The sequence below is a fragment of the Anolis carolinensis genome, chromosome 2, assembly GCF_035594765.1.
Source record: "Anolis carolinensis isolate JA03-04 chromosome 2, rAnoCar3.1.pri, whole genome shotgun sequence".
NCBI lineage: Eukaryota > Metazoa > Chordata > Lepidosauria > Squamata > Dactyloidae > Anolis > Anolis carolinensis.
The window spans coordinates 96,751,348-96,774,128 of record NC_085842.1 but is presented as its reverse complement, the minus strand read 5'-3'; the positions used below and the strand labels follow the sequence as shown (position 1 = coordinate 96,774,128).

The 22,781-nt window shown below is 38.4% G+C and overlaps 1 long non-coding RNA gene across 1 annotated transcript in view; it reads left to right on the top strand.

Annotated features, from left to right (window-relative positions):
• Nucleotides 1-22,781, top strand: part of LOC103279747 (uncharacterized) — a 199,312-nt gene that overhangs the window by 28,125 nt on the left and 148,406 nt on the right. Inside the window, exon 2 of the long non-coding RNA XR_010002712.1 lies at nucleotides 12,964-13,123. This is a non-coding gene — a long non-coding RNA (uncharacterized LOC103279747). The remainder of the gene's footprint in view (nucleotides 1-12,963; nucleotides 13,124-22,781) is intronic.

The following is a 22,781-nucleotide window of genomic DNA, read 5'->3' as shown; positions in this document are numbered from 1 at the left end:
AGTTCATTCTGTGCAACACATAATGTGTCACACTGTTGGTTCCTGTATAGCCATGACCCACTAAACCTGTGGATTTTTCAAAACAGTTTCAGGACTGACTAAGGGCTTTTCTTTTGAAGAGTTCTCTCCTCTTGGGAAATATATTTCAGTAACAATTGTGCAGGTTCCACACAATATTGCTCATATTTAAACATTGCCTATGGGAATATATAACCATCTTGTCCACAGCTTGTATCTGGTTTCTCAGAAAGGAACATGTATACAAAACTCAAAACACAAGTTGTTATAGCCGGGAAAATGATATTTTCCCATTGGGTGTAAACTGTAAGAGCCGTGTACCTTGGAAATAATTACATGAGAGCTACCTACACCTTTTGTCTAGTGCCTGTGTCATAGTTGATGACCCATGTCTCTGTTGTGCTTGTCTGATTTAGAAATTTCTAGAAAAGAAAACAAAGCACAGCAAAACAACCTCCTCTTGTTGGCTAGAAATTCAACAACACTTCTATAAAAGTGTTTATTATTACTCATTTAAAATGTGTTTTTTGACATTGAAATTTTTAAACTGAGCATCCTAATTAATGGGGCTCTCTTTTTCAATTGTGCACCCCAATGAATGGTACTATCTCTTGAGCTTTAAAACTGAAATGGCCTCATCAGATGGCCACTGAGGTCACTCCACTTCATAGAGAGGCATGAGTAATCTGATGCCCCATGTCCTGCATCGCTCGGTTTCAGCTGAGGGCAATCAGATGAGTGGAAGTGTGAGCATGCATGGTGCATGTGGTTTCTCTTTATGCATTGCAATGGCAACACGGGAGCCTCCCTGTGGCTGCTCCTCCCTCCTTCACCTATGGAGCCGGCATGGCATTATGTGATGGGAGCTGGCCAGCTTGGTCGGTGACCGGGACTAAATTGGTGCATGCTGAGGTTGTTAGTCCATGACATTTATTTAATTAAAATATTTATAATCTACTCTATTTGGAAAGATAACAAAATGGGTATAGAAAACAGAACTCTTTGAAACAAAACAGCCTATGTTTTAAGTATGAAACTGTTCACATACAACCATAATCCAACAGAAACAACAGAAAATGATTTTAAACCATTTACAATTATTCTAGTTAGAAGAAAACAGTTACTGTTGTTTTTCTTTCTTCTTTCTGGACAGGGCTGGTCCTGGGCTGAGGAAGACTCAGAACTCTCTGCAGCATTGTGGAGCTTTCATTTAAAAGACTCTACAATTGTTCCATAGAGTTCTGTTCCAATGGAAGGCAAGTATAACTTCATTTTTGACCTCATCACTCATAATGACCAAGCCTAAAATAGAGTGGGAGGAAGGGAAAGCACTGAAGCCAAGATCGCTATGCAAAGACCATTTAGACACAGGAGAGGTCCTTGCTCTACAGACAATGAGGGAAATGTTATTGTAATTAGACAGTGGCTCTCTAGATAATTTAAACACCAGGAAAGGTGGGTTCATCTTCTCTATTTGTACAGTGCACTGTAAAGGGCATCAAAATGCACGAGGCTAAGACCAGCATACAATCCTGTACATGTCTCTCTGTATATATTTATTTCAATCAGATTCATGATCAGAAGAGTGGGGACATATTTGTACTTCAGACATGTAGTGGGAACAGATGGGAAATGCTGGGAAGAAATGTTTCATCACAACACACACACAAAATGAATAATCTAAATCTCAAATCTTGCAGAACCTAGAAGTTTAAAAAATACATTATTTCAGCTTATTTATAATGTTTAATATGAATTACAGCAAAAATTGCAATTTGTAATCCAGCCCTCTTATTTATTAAGACAAACATTTAAAATGTGACAATTCCACTTCTTTTCCGTTTGCAAGCAGTCTCCCCTTTTTATCACCTTGGGATCCTACTCAGCTTAATAGTGGAGGCAGTGGCTGAATTGCACTCTTACTTCTGTGGCAAAAATGGGAAACATTTTTTTGCTACTAAAGGCCACATTATTATGAGGGTGCATGATGGAGGAGATAAGGCAGAGCCAGTAATGGGTAAAGTCAGACTCTTTTTCTCTCATCTTTCCACATTCTTCCTTCTCTTTTTTCTTTGTTACACTTTCTTTCCCCCTCTCAATTCTCTTTCTATCACATCTTCTTTCTCATTTCATCTTTTTTTGTGTATAAGGTATCTTACCTTTTTGTTCAGAAAACAAAAAACAAGTATGGGGTTGTTGTATGTCTTTCGGGCTGTGTGGCCATGTTCCAGAAGTATTCTCTCCTGATGTTTCGCCCACAGCTATGTCAGGCATCCTCAGAGGTTGTGAGTTATGGATAAACTAAGTAAGGAAAGGAAAGAAAGACATACAACAACCCTGTGATCCCGGCCATGAAAGCCTTCGACAATACAAAAAACAAGTATGTTTTCTAGCAGTACAAGCTTCAGACTACATCTAATGAGGCTTTCAGACCATTTTATGTAGAGTCCCACTTAGCTTTCCAGATGGCTGGATGTTGTCCCTTTTTCTAAGACATGAAGTCTTGTCCCTCTCTAACTGAGTTCAGGCCCCCCTCTCAGCAAAATGCTTAACAGCTAAATGCATCTTCCATTTCGACCTGCCAGATGCAACCCCAAAGAGAAACTCTTTGCAGACAAAGTTTGACAGTCTGACAGAAAAAGCAAGCTATTACTGTGAATTTAGAGGCCTGAGTAAGCAAAGCAAAAGTGACCTCCCCTTCAATGAACATTTTCAGATGATGAAATATCTCACATGCCCCAGTTTGTTCACAGAATAAACTAGCATAATTTATCTTCTGGAGTGAAAGAAGCAAAAATACTGCTTACGTGGGTTTTGTGCAGAAATACCTGAGCAGACCCTTGAAGTAAAAACTGTTCACCTGAAATCTTCTTTGTTTTGGTCATTAATAGCTTCTTTCTAAACTCTTGCCAATTAAAAACCACTGACAAACTCCAAAAATATTGCAAAAATAAGGTCAGAGAACAGTTTCAGCAACTACTTTGTGTGCTTGTGAGAACAGTAAGATCACCAAGTAAAAAACAGGAAAGATGATATTTTAAGTTTGAATGGATACTGAAATTTATTCAATCTTTTAAAGATTGGCAATGAAAATAAGTCAATAAAGGCAGTGATCAGTTGGGATTAAATGATGAAGCCTTCTTATGTTTGAGTGAGCCAACCCTGGACTGGGGCCTTGTTAGGATCCACATCCATTACCAGTCTTCATAGATGCGCCAAGGCAGGCATGGTTAAGCTACTTACCCCATGACCTTCCTGCAAGCAAACTAGTCAAATGTGGGCTAGGCAATGCTTCTATTATGTGGATCTGTAATTGGTCAAGCAACCAAACCAAAAGGTGCTCACCAATGATTCCACTTCATTCTGGAAAGAAGTGAATAGTGGAGAACCACAGGGGTTGGTCTTGGGCCCAGTACTGTTCAACACCTTTTTTTAATGACTTGGATGAAGGTGTAGAGAGTGTACTTATCAAGTTTGCAGGTGACACCAAATTAGGAGGAATAGCTAATTATCCAGAGGACAGGATCAGAATTCAAAATGACCTCAATAGATTGTTAAGGCAGGCAGCTTGTAGCTGGGCCAAAGTTAACAAACAAAGAGAAATATAAGATACTACACTTAAGCTGAAAAAATGAAATGTACAGTTACAGGATGGATGATGCCTGGCTCGACAACAGTCCATGTGAAAAAGATCTTGGAGACTTCATGGACAACAAATTGAACATGAGCCAATAGTGTGATGCAGTAGCTTAAAAAGCCAATGGGATTTTGGGCTGCATCAAAAGGAGTATAGTGTCTAGATTGAAGGAAGTCATGGTGCATCACTATTCTGCTTTGGTTAGACCTCACCTGGAGTACTGTGTTCACTTCTGGGCACCACAGTTTAAAAGAGATATTGAAAAGCTGGAAGGTGTCCAGAGAAGGGCAACTAAAATGATCAAAGGTCTGGAGACCATGCCCTATGAGGAACAGCTTAAAGAGCTGGGTATGTTTAGCCTGCAGAAGAAAAGGCTAAGAGAAGACATGATAGCCATTTAGAAATATTTGAAAGGCTGTCATAAGGAAGAGGGAACAGGCTTGTTTTCTGCTGCCCTGGAGACTAGGACTCGGAGCAGTGGGTTCAAATTACAGGAAAGGAGATTCCACCCGAACATTCAGAACTTCATGACTGTAAGATCTGTTCAACAGTTGAACTCTCTGTGTTGGAATAACAGTTGGCCCGCCTTCCCTGGGAGTGCATTTGCACTCATAGAAAGGTGTCTTACTCAAATTGTTGATTTATGCTAATGATGAAACATCCTTTCTTTATTGCTGGGTGTTGCATGGCTGGCTGATACCTATTTCTGAGACCTGAGGATGAAGGTAATTTAAGAATTTGGAAAGAGATACTTGAGGAATGTACTCTGATAAAGAAATACAGGCAAAACTTTAATTCAAACTTTAAATGGCACTTTAAATTGATATGACCGAAGAGTGGGATTTGAAGGATGTAATGGACAAAGCAGAGAAATCGACTGGATGTTGCATGGAAGATGAGGCTTGGGGGGATAATTTCATTTATGGAGTTATAATATTTGATGGAGTTTGGCAGCCAAATGAAGAAATTGATGGAGATTTATTTGGAGAGAGTATTGAGTTCATCGGTGAAGAGAAGAATGTAAGTGAATATGGATGGCAGAAGGAAACTGTGGGAAGCTCTGGGTGAAAGCTTTGGGAGTTGGTGGTTGTTTGAGTTTTTGGCTGGAGGAGAATGAAATTATAAAAGGGCAAGACTAAAAGGAAAGAGAGCCTTTTAGGGTTTGTGTTGTTTGCTGATCGATGCTCAATGAATGCAAGTTGGGAGGTTTCACAGAATACTGAGGGTGAGGTTAAGAGAGAAGTAGTAAGTAATAAGGATTGCTTTGTCTGGCTTAAAATGTTAATTGAATCTCATAAAGAAATTATAAATGGTCAAAAAAGAAATAAAGCATTACTTTGAATGCTTAAGAATGCTTAACAAAAATAAAAGGAGGTATACAGTTTTCTTTTGTAGAAGGTGGGGAGACACTGTTGATGTCATGATGTTGATGGCAAATGGGAGAATAGGAGGTAGATTGGTTAGTCTAATACACGTTGTTACCGTTAGGAAAAATGATAAGGTTCAATTTAATTTAGAAGAAGAGGGATTTGGTGGTAATAGTTGTAGTGTGTTAATAACGTCTGCTAATATATTTTATTAAATAAGTATATAGAATTGTTAGATTGACTTTTTTCCAGAAGGTATATATGAATTTTGATTTAGTTTACTAAAAAATAAACAAAGGAGAGAGTGACAATTGTATAAGAGAGGCAGTGAAAGCTTTCACTTTAAATATTTTTCCTTTTTTCCTTTTTGTTTTATTCTTTTGGCATAACTCTATTTTTTCTTTTCTTTTTATTATTTTCTCTTGTAGTATTTTTTACTTTTTTGTTTTATACATTTGGAAATCTTAATAAAATATTTTTTTATAAAAAAATTTATCTCAAGCCTCCCAGAAGAGACCAAAAATCAGAATCGTAAATAAGAAGCAACACTCTGAGACATGGGAACTAGGGGCAGTTAACAAAGAATGCCCCAGGCAGAAAGTAGCTAGTAGATGTAGCCATTCAATGCAAATTAGGGTGATTAATTGCAACATTTACACTGGCCTCCAACCGACAAGAGTTCTTCCCTCACCCTGGACTTCCCACAGATATATATAAACCTTCCTTGCTTAGTTTCTCCATACCTCACAACCTCTGAGGATGCCTGCCATAGATGTGGGTGAAACGTCAGGAGAGAATATTTCTAGAACATGGCCACACAGCCCAGAAAACATACATCAACCCTGTAATCCCGGCCATGAAAGCCTTTGACTACACATCTTCTCATTAGAGTTTTTCAACATTTGAAAAATTTGCTTTTTGACAATTTCTCAAATATTTAATTTTTTTTCTTTTATTGCTAACTAGGACACTCTTAGATCAAATTCTTTTTTGCAATCATTTCTTAAATAACAGTTCTGCGGGGGGGGGGGGGTATGTGAATTGTGCACCTGCAATTAAGAAAAAAAAAAAGAACGTAAAATGTAACATTAAAGATGTTTAACTGTCAAAATGTATTTTACACTAAACATAAATTTTGATAGTTCTTATGAGACACTTAAGTGCAACTTTTTATTTCTCCCTCTATGGGAACATATTTTATATATATATATATATATATATATATATATATATATATATATTTGCCTTCCCATAAAAATGATTCACAAAGTAGTTCATAGATAAAAGATTAGAACTAATAAAACCATCATAAAAGCAGAAAAATGATGTGGCAGCTAAGCAGAAAGAAATGAGTACACAAACAGGTAATCTGATAGGACAGTATTTGTTATTTTGCTTTACTCTTTGTTGCCACCAACTGTCTGGTGTGATGAAAATGAGTAGAATGAATAGTAGCCCTAAACTATTTTCTAAAGTTTAAAAGGAAGAACCTAAGTTGTCCCTCTAGGAAAAGTACTCCAAGGTCAAAATGTCCTTAAGTGGAAGGCCTCATCTCTTGAAACCCACCATTATGCATCAGATGGTGGGCTTATGCATGGAACAGTGCCCTTGAAAATATATTGTTTGATTAAAGAACCATTTCTATTAATTAGAAAATGGCAGAAGAGGTTCAAAAGTGATACAGACTATTTGAGAAGATGATAAACTTGTTATTTTTAAAAATAGAGATTAGATGGGTACGTATCAATGATATGCTATAAATGTAAATTCCTGTGCTGGTAGGGGGCTGGAAAAACGATCCTTGGGATACATTTCAGTTATATGTGATATTGATTATTTTATCAAAACTACTAACTTATTCAAAGTAGTTTGTAGGTGTCCTTAAGCTAAACTATTTGTATAATTCACCATAGTAAAAGTTAAGTAAAAACCATATGTATGAATCCAGAGGGCAAGTTATGCTATGGACATCTTCAAACAACCTGACTGAATCTTCCGAAAGATTTATAATTTGAATTTTAGCTGTTTGGTGGTTCTATAGGGAGCCTCATGTGTCAACATGGTTCGTTGCAATAGAAGAAGTGAAGCTTGCTTGCTTGTTACCTCTTCACACTGTGTCCTTGTTCCATGCAAAATCGCTGAAGTTGCAGAGTCTGTAAATAGTTTTGTTTAGCCTCAATGGTTGGTACTATCTTGCAAAAGAGAGAGAGAGAGAGCAAAGAGAATGGATTTGAAGCTTATGCATATTGTGCTGAGCTGATAGATTTGTGTAAGTTAGATATTTTTCCCTAAATTATCAATTCCTACCCACTCTGTATTCTGGAGTGGCATTTTTGTTGCAAACATGGGGTTTAAGAATTAGAAAGTAGGTATCAAATGGAGGTGAGGGTGGCAGAGAAAGAGTTGGATAAGGAGTTGGTTATTTCTCTCTTTTTCTGTTGTTTTTCTTCTGTCAATCCTTTGGGGTTTAAGGATTAAGAAGTACGTGGCAAATGGAGGTGAGTGAATATGGTAGTTTTCTCCAGAATCTAGTGTACACACCAGTCCCATGTGGTAGTTGCAGGAAAGCAGAGTATTAGCAGGAACCTCCCCTAAATTTTTAAAAATCTTGGTTATAGTAAAAATCTTACACTTTTGAACTTCAGAAAAGTCTCTAAAGGGTGAGATTTATGATTAAATTGTGAGAGGTGGCAATCCTGCAGTTCTTAAGGATATCACCAACTGAGACATAATAGCAGATTTTATTCTCTTGTCATTTCACAGCTAGTTACATAGAAGCCGCAAGGACCCCCTGACTGGTTGTACCCAGAATACTGTTATATCATGGATCCTTAAAATAATTCTTTTTACTATATTACTTCTTAGGATTTTAAATATAATGTTGCTTCTAGGCAAACTCAACTAAAGGTTCATACCTAGCATAGATTTATTTTGGGGCTGCTTGGTACATTTCAAAGGGGTTCCTTCTCTTCGGTAGCAGTCAGAAGGAAAGGAGTTCAGAAGCAGACCCTGATTCTTATCCTTCCTTCAACTCTAGCAGAAAAGCAATCAGTTTTAGGTGAAAAAATATGAGGTCAGTTTAGTACAAAAAGAGTACAGATTAACTTTAGACAGTGACGAGTGATACAAACCAAGAAAGGTGTGGAGGTAATTTGGAGAAGTAGAAGGTGTGGAGTTGAGATAACATAAATATCATATCAGCACTACTCTGGGCACTTCCTGAAATGGAAAGATGAGAGATGAAGAAAATGAACATTTTATTCATCTTTCCCTCCCCCCATCACAGGCTGGTCAAGGCAAGCAGGCTTTGCTTCATGACAAATAAACTAGCTATGAGAAGATGGTTCTTCCTGCTCATCATGCATAAAGCAGTGACATATAAATGACAACAATCTATCTCAAGCTGTGTCTGGTTACTATTTTCTGAATGCCAAGTTTCTGTGCTGGCAGAGACAATACACAATTTCATAGCTTTCCCAGATCTATTCACTGAATGCCCTTCCATGTCTATGCAGTCTGGAAACTGGAGGCTCATCTATTGAACAAGACATGTTATAGCTTGAATGGAGGTGGGTCTACATCAGGCATGAGCAAACTTTGGCCCTCCTGGTGTTTTAGACTTCAACTTACACAATTTGTAACAGCTGGTAGTTTGCCCATGCCTTATCTACATACATGAACCCATTTTATTGGTGACATCCTCTCCTTTTTGCTGCTTTGTCTATCTTGCCCATACAAAACCACATAGTTGATCAATCCAATATCATACAGGGTCTAAAAATATTGTTTACCAGGAGATAAAGGGGGTCCACCCACAACTATAATGACTTTTTAATTAAAGCAGTAATACAATATACATTTTACTTGCAGACAGTAATAATATTAGAATTTCTATTACATTTTCAAGCTACTAAAAGATTATTAACATTTGTAACATATTGTCTAATGTTTAAGCGGGTGCACCTGCCATTGGACAAGCTGTGACTCAGGCCAGTCTGCCACTGGATCATTCATAGCAGTGGTTTTCAAATTCTCATTCGCCAACCCTTTGAAAACTGCTAAAAACCACCCTCTTTTCAGTACTGACACCATCATCAGAACCATTATCATATTATAAAAACCAGAGCATTAGAGTTGGAAAGTGATACAGGCTTTGTAACTGGTAAATAATAGGAAATATTCCATAATATACAACTTCCATATGAGGATAACCTCATATGACAATTGTTCAGGAATCCAGCTCTGTTCAGTATAGTCTGGATCAATATTGACAGGGGGGAAAAATCAGAATCACAAGGTTCTTTTTCCAGACCATCTCAGTGAAACTTGTGGGAATGCATAATTCAATAATATTTGAATTAGAATAGGATGAATAGCAATGAAACCAGTTCTTTTCTACGTGCCACCCATCCTCAACCCTTAATCAATTAATCAAAATATGTATACCCTGCCCTATACTAAAGGGATCTCAGGGCAGGTTACAAATAGCACTAAAAAGGCTAAACCAGCAGAAAACATAAGCATGCTAAAAATCTATTTGAACAAAGGGTGTCACACCTACCTGTGGAAAGGGAAAACGAATAAGGAAAGAAATTTTAAAAATCATTATTTGAGGGCAGTGCTCGTAGGAACATGGGAGAAATATAAGAACAGATTTTACACGAAGGCTATCTCCACTTGAATGAGGGAATTACCAAGGGATAGATGGTTGACATATAGACAATTACTAAAGCTGGGTGACCGAGAAATAAATCTTAAATCATATGGAAAGATCAAACAACTGGAACCGACAATGACATGGCTAAACTATTGGCAAATCAGGGAAAGTTTTAAAGAAGATAAAAAGACAGGATTTGAATTCAAAGATACCTGCTGGGACAAAGTATTAAAAACAGAAACAAAAATAATAAAATTACTATACCAGAAGCTGCTGGTATGGGACACGAAAGAAGATCAAGTTAAAGAGGTTATGACCACATGGGCGAGGGAGGTAGGTCATAGCAGAATGGGAGAGGATCTGGAAAAGAAAACTAAAATTTACGTACTCAACAGAACTAAAGGAAAACTGGCATAAGATTTTTTATAGGTGGTACATCACACCGGAGAGGCTAGTGAAATTCAACAAGTGTAAAGGAGATGGGAAATGCTGGAAGTGCGAGAAACACATAGGTGACGTTTTGCACATGTGGTGGAGGTGTAAGAAGGTAAAAGGGTTCTGGTAGACAATTAATTAGGAAATGGAGAAAATACTCCAAAATAAGTTTGAATTAAAACCGGAGTACTTCCTTTTAGGAATAACGGACTTTTCGATGGATCAAAATATGGAAAGGCTTTTTATATACATGATAACAGCAGCCAGGATATGCATAGCAAAGTTATGGAAAACCCCAGAAATTCCTTCTTTAGAGCAATGGATGTTAAGATTATTAGACATTAAAAATATGGACACATTGACACAAACAATATCACAGAGTATTGTACCAAGATGGAAGACAGATTGGAACAAGCGGAGACAGTATCTGAAAGGAAAGAAAATTGAACTTTTTTGATATATGTTTATAAATAATCCTGGGCATTGGAAGGTGTAAAGTTGTTTAGCCAGAATATATTATGGTTAGTAGATGTACCTAATGATGCAGAGGACCTGGAAGGGAGCAACAGTTTTGGTGATTCCCCCCCCCCTTTTTTTCTGTTTTTTTTCTGCTTATCTTACTTTTTTTTCTATTCTTTTCTATCTTCAAATATTGTTCCACCACTTTTTATGTATACTTAAAATGATAAATTAAATATTTAAAAAATCTATTAAACAATACAAACAATTAAAACAATTTTCTTTTTTTAAAGTTTTTTTTAAAATAAATTTTGGTTTTCAGTTGAATTAATAAGGTTCAGAGGTTGTAACAAGCTATGGAAGCAGATTGCTTAGTTGGAGTGAACGATAAGAGTGTCGGTGCAGACTTTGAAAAACAGCCTGGGTGTATTTTAATATAGTATAAAGTGAGATTTTGAATATAAACCTTGGGTAAATGGGAGAACTTCCAAGTAATTCTGAAGGAAGATAATATGAACATATGCAACAAACTGAAAGATATATAGCATAAAATAAGGCCTAGTTATTTGTTGTTTCTCCCACTGTGGAAGATATATCTATATAGATTCTCAGTTAACCAGAAATCAAGCAAACAGAACTCTCAAGTAACTGGACAAAAAACCCCAAAGAAATGATATTTTTAATAAAATTCTGTTTTTATAATGGAATAAAACTGTGTTACATTAAGTTAATTTTGTCTTTATTTGCTTTTAATTACTGCATTTCAGTAGTAATAGTCAATAATCAATATAGTCAACTTGATAGTCAATTTGATAGTCAATAGAGATTTTATAGCATGGTATGTTAGGTCTATTTTTAATAGTACCATAACTCTTAAGCAAGTAGAAACTACATTTATCCAGCATCTACTAATCCTCATGGATGCCAGTTATCAGAGCACCTACTGTATATATTTTATATTTATTTATATCTATAGATATTTGTGTGTATCTTCAGTGCATAAGCAGAAAAAATGAAGATTTAAGGTACTCTGTAGGTTAAATCTATGATCTTTCATTCAAAGATACAGTTGTGTTAATCTGGAATACCACTATACAACTGGATCTTGTAGTACTTTCGAGACTAACTGAGAAAAATAAGTTGTACCATGAGCTTTCATAGATTAAGTTTATTTCTTCAGATGAAACATGAAAGTATGAAAGCTTATGCTAATAATGTCATTCTCTCAGTTAATCTCTAAGGTGCTACAAGATCCCTTTGTATACTTTCTTCTTCTATGTAAGCATACTGATGTGAGATATTCAGGACTTATTTTCTTTGTATGTTATGAAACATCTCAAGAAATGTTGTCCTGTTGTCCCCCATTCCTGTCTTCTGTCGATTTTTCCACAATTCTGTAGAAAATGCTCCCCCCCATTAGTTGTGAAATCTTTTTCTGCTGGTAGTTGTGTACATTCCATTTTCATGTTTAGAATAGGACCAGAAATATGTTTTCCAGCTGAGGCATAAGCATTCTCCCACCCCAACAATAGCAAGACAAAAATCCAATGAAAGAGTCAGGAAAAGATGTTGATAGTTGCATGATTGCCACATCTTGTCCCACATTCCACATCTGAAGCTCCATGCTGCTTTTGCCCTCACAAGGCAATCTTTGAAGCCCAGAGGCATTTATATAACTATTTCCTGGCCAGAGGAGGAGGAACAACAACCAGGTAGTCCCCAGCTGGGGAAAGCATTCTGAACTCACCCTTCTGGTTTTGCTAGAAATCTGGGGGAATGACTTTAGTTATCTTCCCCAACTGCAGAACTGCAACTGGGTCAGGCACCACCTAGTGCAGAGGTCCTCAAATCTTTTTAGCTGGACTATATTTTGAAAAAAAAACATGAATAAATTCCTATGCACACGACACATATCTTATTTGTAGTGCAAAAAAACAGAAAAGAAATAACAATACAATAGTCAAAATGAAAAACATTTTTAACCAACATAAACTTACCAGCATTTCAACAGGAAATGTGGGCCTGTTTTTTGTTGATGAGTTTAGGCAGGGGCTGGGGAAATTACCTTGAAGGGCCGCATCCAGTCCATAGGCCTTGGTCAATTGACGCTTATTTTTTATTTAATTTATTTGGTTTTTCTTACACTTGCATGGCAGTGAGGATTTGCAAGAGTAAAAACAGTGGTTAGCCCTTTATGTTTTGTTTCTGTTTTACTGTTAATGCAAAAATATATTTTTTAAAGGAAAACGGCACATTTTTGGCAAAGTGCACTCTTTTCTGTGCAACCCCCCCCTACTTAAATGCAGCATTTGAAAATGTTAGAACTTTGAAATACTGAATATAACTGCAGAAAATGTTCTGTTTTAAATCTATTTGGATTTTTGTTTCAGCTGCATTGTCCATTCTTCAAGTCTGTCCTTGTTTCAGAAGAAGCAAGAGCAGCATTGTGTCCCACAGAGACTACAAATATTCTGGGACACACAGATTCCAGTTACCTCAAAGTGGATGAAAAATGACAAAAGTCTCCTTCGTGTCAGTTAAACACTTATGGTAAGGATCCTATGGATACATATATTCTTACTTAGTACTGCTATTCGTTATTCTTATTTTTGTGTTCTGTAACCCTGGCTGGGTGGCTGTTTGCACATGAGTGAAAAAAAAAGTGGTGTAGATCTTTTGGGATTGTATTAGTTCAGCCGTCAAATGAAGAATCCAAGTCTAAATTGTTTGAGTTGATCCTACCTGCATGAAGAAAAGTATAATTTTGGACAGAATAATGTTAGCATGTCCTACGTGGTGGAAAATATTGGAAATGCAGCAATACTCAGCAATGCATGCTTAACATCCTGAAGATTGTTTTCCCATCTTTAATGGAGTTCTTTCACTAAAGCCTTTGTTTGTTTCTTTAGCAACTAGCTTATTTACTCCTTAATCTTTTATTGCTAGCTTCTGCATGCATGTACCTCCATCAGAGAATTCAAGCATATGGTTTTTCTCATGCGGAAGTGGTTTGGTCTGGGTTAAATGTAAATGTGATATGTTTAAAAATGTATATAGAAGAAGTGTGATTGGGGGAGCAGGAAGAGGATTGTAAGAGGATGAGGAAGGAAGACTACCCATAGGGCTGGCCTGGAGGCTTGGCCCTCACTTTAAGACTTACAGCTTGAGGAGCGGTGTTTCTTCAAGTCTATCTTCTGCTCAATGGATGGCTGAAAAGCAACCCAATGTTGGATTCCCCCTAGGGTTCAGATATTTCAGTCAGGGGAAGACCGAGGAAAAAGTCAAGGAATGATCACAGCCTTAGCTGACCCCACACTAGGTTGCTCCTCACCTCTTGCTCCTTCCCCTTCCATTTCATTCCTTTAAAAGTTTTAGGTTAAATAAAGTGACCCTTATTCAATTCTGTTTTTCTGCTCCTGGTCTCATTATTCCATCATTCATCAACAAATCTGTGGCAAAGACCCACACACATATGGAGGCTATTATTTAGCAGTAGAGGTTTTCCTTTTCCTTCTGAGGCAGTTGTAATGCACGTCTCCCAGATGTATTAGACTGAGAAACCACAGGAATTATAATATATTCTTTTAAATAAAAATATTAAAAACATCAAAGTAAAACCAAAATCTTAATTCTGATTAGAAAAGTCTATGGAGAGAGCTGCATTGCCAGCGCCAAAACTTATATAAATATTGAACTATATATGTATGTGAAGAAATCATTTGTTTATCATATCTATCTCTTTGTTTGGACCTCTGGGATTTTTAATGGTGCCTGGATGTGTTGATTTCAGGTTTAGCTCCCTTCTCTCATTCTCCTCCTCAACGAACGCGAATAGAAAAACGAAAAAGAAATCCTTGCTCTTGCTTTTGAAGTCCCTTTACTTGTTTTATATAATCAAAGAAGGAGCCTGAAAATCTGAAGACATGCCAATACTGCTGCATCTACACTTTGCCCTGGTTGCTCTATTTAAATATGATGTATTGTCTGTTATAGTGCATCAAACAGCATATCAGTTTTCTGTACTGGGCAGCTGCATATAGTTGTAAATCTGAAACTTCTTGAAGCTTGTCAGCTAAACCTTATTGTTGGCCCAATAAAAAGGGATCACATGTGCCGGCTGTGTATTAGAAATCAATACAGCTGCATTTTTCTTGTTGCATGGGAGAAAACATATTCTCTGAGGCTGATGGATTTCACTCTCCCAAAAAAGAACGAGATACTAGAGAGTGGAAGAGATGGGACTGTTGCTCAAACAGTTGCTCCAGTTTTCAGCTTCACCCTTCTTTGCGTATTCTAGATTTCATTGGACACCATGGGCATTTACTGGCATAATCTGTAAATAGCATCCTGATTTTAACCTATTTAGAGGAAGGCAGGTGGGCCTTATGCCAATTAGAGTCTTCAAGAAAATCAATAGCCATTTAATAAGCTCATTTGAGCTGCCTTAATGCATTCTCTGTGATTGCCATGAATTGTTTGGGTGCAAATGGTATTTTAATGTTGTCTTCATGCATTGAGCAAATCTGCCTATAAAGATTCATACCGGTCTGCAAGGTCCTCTCTTTTGTGCAACAAAGCAGACACACAAGTGAACTATGAAGTCTCTGGTTCAAACCTCACTTCTGTTTTAGACAAGCCACTAACTCTCAACGTCAGACTCTTTTCTGCAGCAGGAAGATAAAAACAGTGCTGGAAAGATGGCTGAAATGATATATAGGCAACATTTTAGAGCCTATGCATTATCAAGTCTCCTTTGTGCTAAAGGGCATGCAATCGACAGCAGACATCAATTTTGTTTTGTGGGGCAGTAGCTCATTGGAGTAGATTAAAAATTTTAAACAAAGCACATTTTCTTTTTGGTCAAAATGTGCAGAATTTAAATTTTATTTAATCATATTATTGCATGCTGTGTTCACTGAGGATGTTAAATGTATGCCATTGTTCCCTGGAATGTATTCATGTGAATGTTCAGGAAGACTAAGAATGGATGAATGGGTTAAATGAGAGCTAGCTCCCTCATTAAGGAAAGTGAAACAGTTTCTTCAGAAGGCTAATTTGGGGTGTTATGAAAGAGCAGTTTAAGTTACACTGATTTATTCAGTGTATTCAAATAGTATACTGTATACTTTCACCCTACCTATTCAACTTGTACGCAGAACACATCATGCAACGTGTGGGACTTGATGAATCCAAAGCTGGAGCTAAAATTGCTGGAAGAAACATTAACAATCTTAGATATGCAGATGATATCACTTTGATGGCTCAAAGTGAGGAGGAGCTGAGGAGCCTTATCACCAATGTGAAAGAAGAAAGTGCAAAATCTGGGTTGCAGTTAAACATCAAGAAAACCAAGATTATGGCAACCAGACTGATTGATAACTGGCAAATAATGGGAGAAAATGTGGAGGCAGTGACAGACTTTATATTTCTAGGTGCAAAGATCACTGCAGATGCAGACTGCAGCCAGGAAATCAAAAGACATTTACTTCTTGGGAGGAGAGCAATGGCCAATCTTGATAAAATAGTGAAGAGAAGAGACATCACACCAGCAATGAAGGTCTGCATAGTTAAAGCAAGGGTATTCACCATAGTAGCCTATGGATGTAAGAGCTGGACCATAAGGAAGGCTGAGTGAAGGAAGATAGACGCTTTTGAACTTTGGTGCTGGAGGAAATTTCTGAGAATCCCTTGGACCGCAAGAAGATGCAACCAGTCCATAGTCCAGGAAATAATGCCCGGCTGCTCACTGGAGGGAAGGATATTAGAGGCAAAGATGAAGTACTTTGGTGACATCATGAGAAGACAGGAAAGCTTGGAAAAGATCATGATGCTGGGGGAAATGGAAGGAAAAAGGAAGAGATGCTGACCAAGGGTGAGATGGATGGATGGTATCCTTGAAGTGACTGGCTTGACCTTGAAGGAACTGATGGCGGCGACGGCCGACAGGGAGCTCTGGCATGGGCTGGTCCATGAGGTCATGAAGATTTGGAAGCAACTGAACGAATAAACAACAAATTCAAATAATACCATCACTTTACCATCCATGCCACCACTCGCCTGTGTAGACAAGCCCTAATTTGTAACTGTATTCACAGGAATAGTTGTGGCAACTGTATCAAATAGAATGATTTGGCGGCCTGCCTGCCTGATTTTCTTGGTATTCCTCTTGGCCCCATGTCTATTAGCTTTTTGAATTGGGCCTTGCAGTCAAATCTAATCAACATTGTAAGGGAGATCCAATTGATTTCAGTGTGCCCTTAGTCCTAATAAACACTAACACCAATGCAAATAGACAAGGATGTTTGGTTTGCTGAGGGCCCTTTCAAACAGGCCCAAAATGTGGGACCTGTCTCAGTTTTACCTGAGGTGTCCAAATGATGCCTCAGGTAAAACTGAATCAATCCAGAGAAAACAGGGATTTCTCAGGTTACTCTGGATTAATAAAACATCTGGAAAGATCTGGACCTTAAGATAAGTTCAGATCTTTCCAGGTGAGGGCCCTATGTGGATTGTGGAAGCAGTCATGGGGGTCAATCCCCACCGTGATCCTGGTTCTTCAAGCTCAAAGAGCCCAAAGGAGTGGGATGGCACCCCTCCCCTACCAGACCCAATTTGCCTCCCCCCAAATTTACCTGAGGGGGCTGCCTCTTTCACCCACCTCCTGAGTAATTTTTGTGCATCAGGAGAGCTCTCTGGAGGAGTCTGTACTGCCTGCAGGCCCTTCAGGAAAGTTTTTTTTTGGGGGGGGGAATGGGGGGCTTGGGTGGACTGGATGCACTCCTGGATCAATTGCCCAGGGTAAATCTCAGCTTTGGGTTGGGGTGGGGACTAAATCCCAGGAGGAACTGGGATTTAATATCCCCATTCCTCCCAGAATTTAGAAGGGTCTGGAAGGGCCCTGAGGCTCCCAGTGCCTATGCTGGATCAAATGGCTGTTGGGCCAGAGATGAAGCAAGTGAATATCTCATGATGTAGGCAGAAAGTAGTTATCACAAGATCTGCCCTCCTCACAGGACTTGTGAGTTTTCTAGAGTTGCTTCCCTCATGAGACTTCAGCAAGCCTTATATAGGCATGTCTACTGACTTTGACCTCTTTGTCCCACTGGACACTACATACCTAACCATGCATTTTGCTAATCACTTTCAGAAGATTAGAAGGAATTTTTTCCCATGTCATTATATTTTTCAGCTTCCCTGGGGACATACTGCATGTTATGTTGTAGGCTGGCCATTGTTGTTCTGTTATTAAATAAATGTATCGTAAATTAAGCTTCATGTAATTCTAGAATGTTTTCTGAATTTTTCCAAACAAGATTAAGATAAAGATTGCTACTATTTGCCACAACTAGGGATAATTGAAGTTAGCAAGATGAAACCCACACCCAAAGAAGAGAAAGAGGAATAGGAGGTGGAAATGGCAGCTCTTGGTGGGCCACCTTGCAGGCTAAGGTTATTGCATGAGTTGCTGTTATTCACTGGACCTTCCCATGAGGCAATAAATGTGCATGCTATGGCTTGGATTTAAGACAGGGTCTAGTGTAGTAGATTAAGGACAAGGCAATTGAGGTGTAAGGGTGGGACCAGACATAGCAGTTTTAGATTTCACTCCATCAACTATATATAATTGGTTCAATTAGTGCATAGTTGCTATGCAAATAAGGTTATGCCTAGTTTAAATCATGACCTGGGCATCCATTTCCTTCTTGGTCCAATTCTCTCTGAGTATCTTTTCAAAAGTAAATTCCACTGACCCACACAGCACTATAGCTACAATTGTCAGAATGCCGCACAGTTTTGTGAATTTTGCTGCTACCAAGTATTTTGGGTTTGATATCATGGTCTGGAAATCTAGGACTTAGTGAATTCCATCTGGAACCAAAATTTGACATTTTTTCAGCTCCATTATTATGCTGGATGATTTTTTGTTGCTCAGCATGCCAACATACCACAACTTCTGGTACTAGCTATTAGGCTTGAGCAAATTTTTCGTTAGTTCGTTAAATTCGTTTAAAATTCGTTTCATAATTACTTTTGAATTGATATTGAACCATCTGCTCACTGCCTTACAAATATTATGAATTTGAATAATAAAAGTACCTTTTTTTCGTTTGTTTCTGATGTCTTCGGATCGCCCCCCCCCCTCGCCCCCCCCCCCCCCCGCGGGGACCACACCGGCTCAGTAGAAGCCTTCCGCGAAGCAGGGAGGGAGCGAAGAGAAGAGAGAAGAGACATGCCTGCCTGCGCTTGGCCTTCTCCTCGCCCTGCCTTGCCCTGGAGCCGCCGTTTGGTTTTGCTTCTTCAGCCAGGCTTAAAGGGGAATACCAAAACAAGGCTTGCCTTCCTAAACGGAATCCTTAGAGCCAGAGGATATCCCTTTAAGAGATATCTCCACTGAGGAGATCTCCCGGAAAGGATTCTGGCACCAGCTCAATTGCAATAGATTCAGTGCCATGTCATGTGAGCTGTAGTTTTACAAAGTCCCTAGCCTTCCCTGCAGAAGAGAGCCAGTAACATGCCAAACTGCAACTCCCAGTTTTCTGTCAAATTGTTTTGGATTTCAACTCCTACAATTCCTAACTCCAGACATGGGCAAAGTTTGCCCTTGCCTGGTATAGAAGCATTCTATTCTTCTCCAGACATGCCAACAGTATTAAGTGATAAAATCTTGGGCATTTTTTCCTTTAATGCTAAAAGTTCATAGGTTGTTCAGCAACAGCCTACTGGCTGGGTTGCTATGAGTTTTCCGGGCTCTATGGCCATGTGCCAGAAGCATTCTCTCCTGACGTTTCACCCACATCTGTGGCAGACATACTCAGAGGTTTTGACGTCTGTGCGAAGCTAGGCAAGTGGGGTTTATATCTGTGGAAGGTCCAGGGTGGGAGAAAGAACTCTTGTCTGTGGGAGGCAAGTGTGAATGTTGCAATTGGTCACCTTGATTAGCATTGAATAGCCTTGCAGCTTCAAAGCCTGGCTGCTTCCTACCTGGGGGAATCCTTTGTTGGGAGGTATTAGCTGGCCCTGATTGTTTCCTGTCTGGAATTCCCATTTTCTGGGTGTTGTTCTTTTACTGTCCTGATTTTAGCTTTTCTGTAGCTAAAAATGCATATAAAATTGATTCTATAGGGAGGATAAATGATTGGATTTCAACTCCTACAGCTTAGCTTTCTCTGCCAATAATGGTACCATACCAAACTAAAGCTCCCAAGATTCTGTAGCAGTGAGCCATCTTGGATATTGTAAGGGATTTATTATTATTATTATTATTATTATTATTATTATTATTATTATTATTATTATTAGACCTTGCTCCCAGGAAGGTGCCTTCGCTGTGGCTCCCAACTTATCTATCTACCTTTCCACATATTCTCCACATTGTGTGTATGTGTATGTATATTATATATACATGAGCCCTGATGGCGAAGTGTGTTAAAGCACTGAGCTGCTGAACTTGCAGACCGAAAGGTCCCAGGTTCAAATCCCGGGAGCAGAGTGAGTGCCCGCTGTTAGCTCCAGCTTCTGCCAACCTAGCAGCTTGAAAACATGCCAATGTGAGTAGATCAATAGGTACCGCTCTGGCGGGAAGGTAATGGCACTCCATGTAGTCATGCCGGCCACATGACCTTGGAGGTGTCTATGGACAACACTGGCTCTTGGGCTTAGAAATGGAGATGAGCACCAACCCCCAGAGTCAGACATGACTGAAGTTAACGTCAAGGGATACCTTTAGCTTTACCTATATATATATACACACACACACACACACATATGCAGGGACTATATATATATATATATATATATATATATATATATATATATATATATATACAGTATATATTTCACACACACCAATTTAACAAAGTTTCTGAAGTAGAACAATGACTTTCACAGTAAAGACAACCCAATTTAACAGGAAATAAGACTTTCAAACCAGGAACAGATTTCTGCAATTATTAAAAAATGGTTTATTATAAAAGCTATGAAAATTCGCCAAAAATCAGAGGATAAGGGAAACGTTCCAAATTTTGGTGAGCTATCAGTGTTAAATGTGTTCTACCACTGTACCAATTTTGAAGAAGATCACTCAAAAAATGAGGGCGGGAGAGTCCTGTAAAATCTCCCCTTGTGCTGTTTTTTTTTTGGCCACTGCGCATGCGCATCCGCCATTAACGAATTACTTTTGAAACTAACGAATTTTCGTTAATTTCAAATTTTTGGGGGGGCAAAATTCAGAAATGACATCAGAAACGAAACGCTGGCGCCCCCTACTTTTGAAACGAGTTTAGAATCAATTTCTTCATGGATCGCTCAAGCCTACTAGCTATTGTTTTCAGGAAAAAAACCATAACAACACTAAATCATGATTAAATCAAAAACATTTTAAAAAAAAACATATTATCATGTAGACAACTGTATTTTAAAACATGCACATCTATATATAGAGGGAGATACAGGTGGAGGTACATAGTTAGGAAATGCTAAAGATGCTTAGATGCATGAATAAATATGAAACATATGATTTAGAAACTGATTTCCATTCTTGAAAATCCCTAGAGATTTGGCAGGGAGAAGAAGGAAGAGATGGTGGAAAGGAGCCAGCTTGATTGGTACTAAGGGAGTTAATCACTAGTTTAATTTACAATATCCAGGTCTTCAAAGGATCTGCTAATAACTGTCTTTTGCTTACCCTCCCACTCTATCCCTGAGGAGCTGTGAAACGACACAGACTGTACTGATCACAGGAATGAAATTGCAAAACAGAGGGGAAATCCCTGGTGGAAACTGTCTAATTCATCACCAGAGAGGGCAATTTGTGTTAATAGGACAAAACGGTGGTGTTTAATACTAATTGTATGGTTTGTGGGAAGGGAGCAGAGAAACTAGGGAAGCAGTTTGAGGATGAAAGAAATCAGAGATTTGAGTGGAAACACTGTATTTAATTGCCAGAGGAAATGTGATTGCATCCTTTCTTTCTTTCAGTGGAGACGAAGGAAACTTAACTGACAAAGGTAACTTCCAAATGGACTACTAGTGTCAAAGGCTTCAAGCAGTTATTCCTCCTTTTCCTTCTTAAAAGGGAGATTGTTTCGTTATCTGTGGAGTTGGAATGGAGGAAATATCCAAAGCTAATAAAAACTGGACAAAAATATGTTTTTGAATTCTGAAAAATCCTGATAAAAAGTATTCTAGATTGATAAGAATCTTTGTAGTTTAGGACTAACTCTGCACAAATTCACATGTGGTCATTTTGGTCAGTAAGCAGCATTTTTCTGCACAGAAGCATAATATTTTGCATGGAAAATATTTCAGCGTGGAACTATTTCATGCACAGAAAATGTTGTGAATGAGTATTTTTCTGCATAAAATTCACACATGGTTGATTTGCATAGAAAACAGCATTTTCTGTACAGGACATTTTTTTGGCACATATATTACTTTATATCTTACTGACATCAGTTTAAGTCCCTTTTCTTACTGGGGCAAATCAAGCTTGAATTCTCCCTAGAAGCTAAGATGATTGTCATGTTAGAAGAATCATTTCTACCTGTGTGAGAAGAAGATAGTAGGATAAAAGGCATCTGGTGGTTTCCATGTAGTACAAGTGTCAAAAATATTCTGTTTTATTCTGAACTTGAATAAATTACCTTGGATAACAACACTGAAGTTCAGACAGGGCAGGTCACCACACTGATTTAGGCAGGTCCTGGATTCAATCCCAGGGAAAAACTTGGGCTGAAGCACTAGTGCCAGTCAATGGCTGAAATTCTGCATGGCTCAGCAAATAGTAGTAGCTCCATAGGCAGCTCACCTCTAAGTTGAGCCAAACACTACCCCACTAGACTCATTGTACAGTATCTAAAACTGTTTCTGCAAGGTAATTATGGGAAGTGGACAGAGACAGAAAAGCGTTGATCCCTGTATCTAGAGAGAAAATGATGATATCAGCACTACGACCTGCCAGGGTCCTATGGTGGTTGCAGTGTTGCTGCAATAACTTCATATCTGGCTATAGACACATAACCAGATTCAAATCCTGCCTATTCTTCACAAGTCATGCAATTGCCCTGTGAGATGGGATGGAGGCTTCAGGGGTTATATGGTAAATCTGGTGGGTATAGACTCTGGCCACTTCAGAAGGAAGAAGAGAATACCCAATGTCTTTAGTGCTTCAAAAAAGATAGGCATACTGGAAATGTCTGCATACATATGC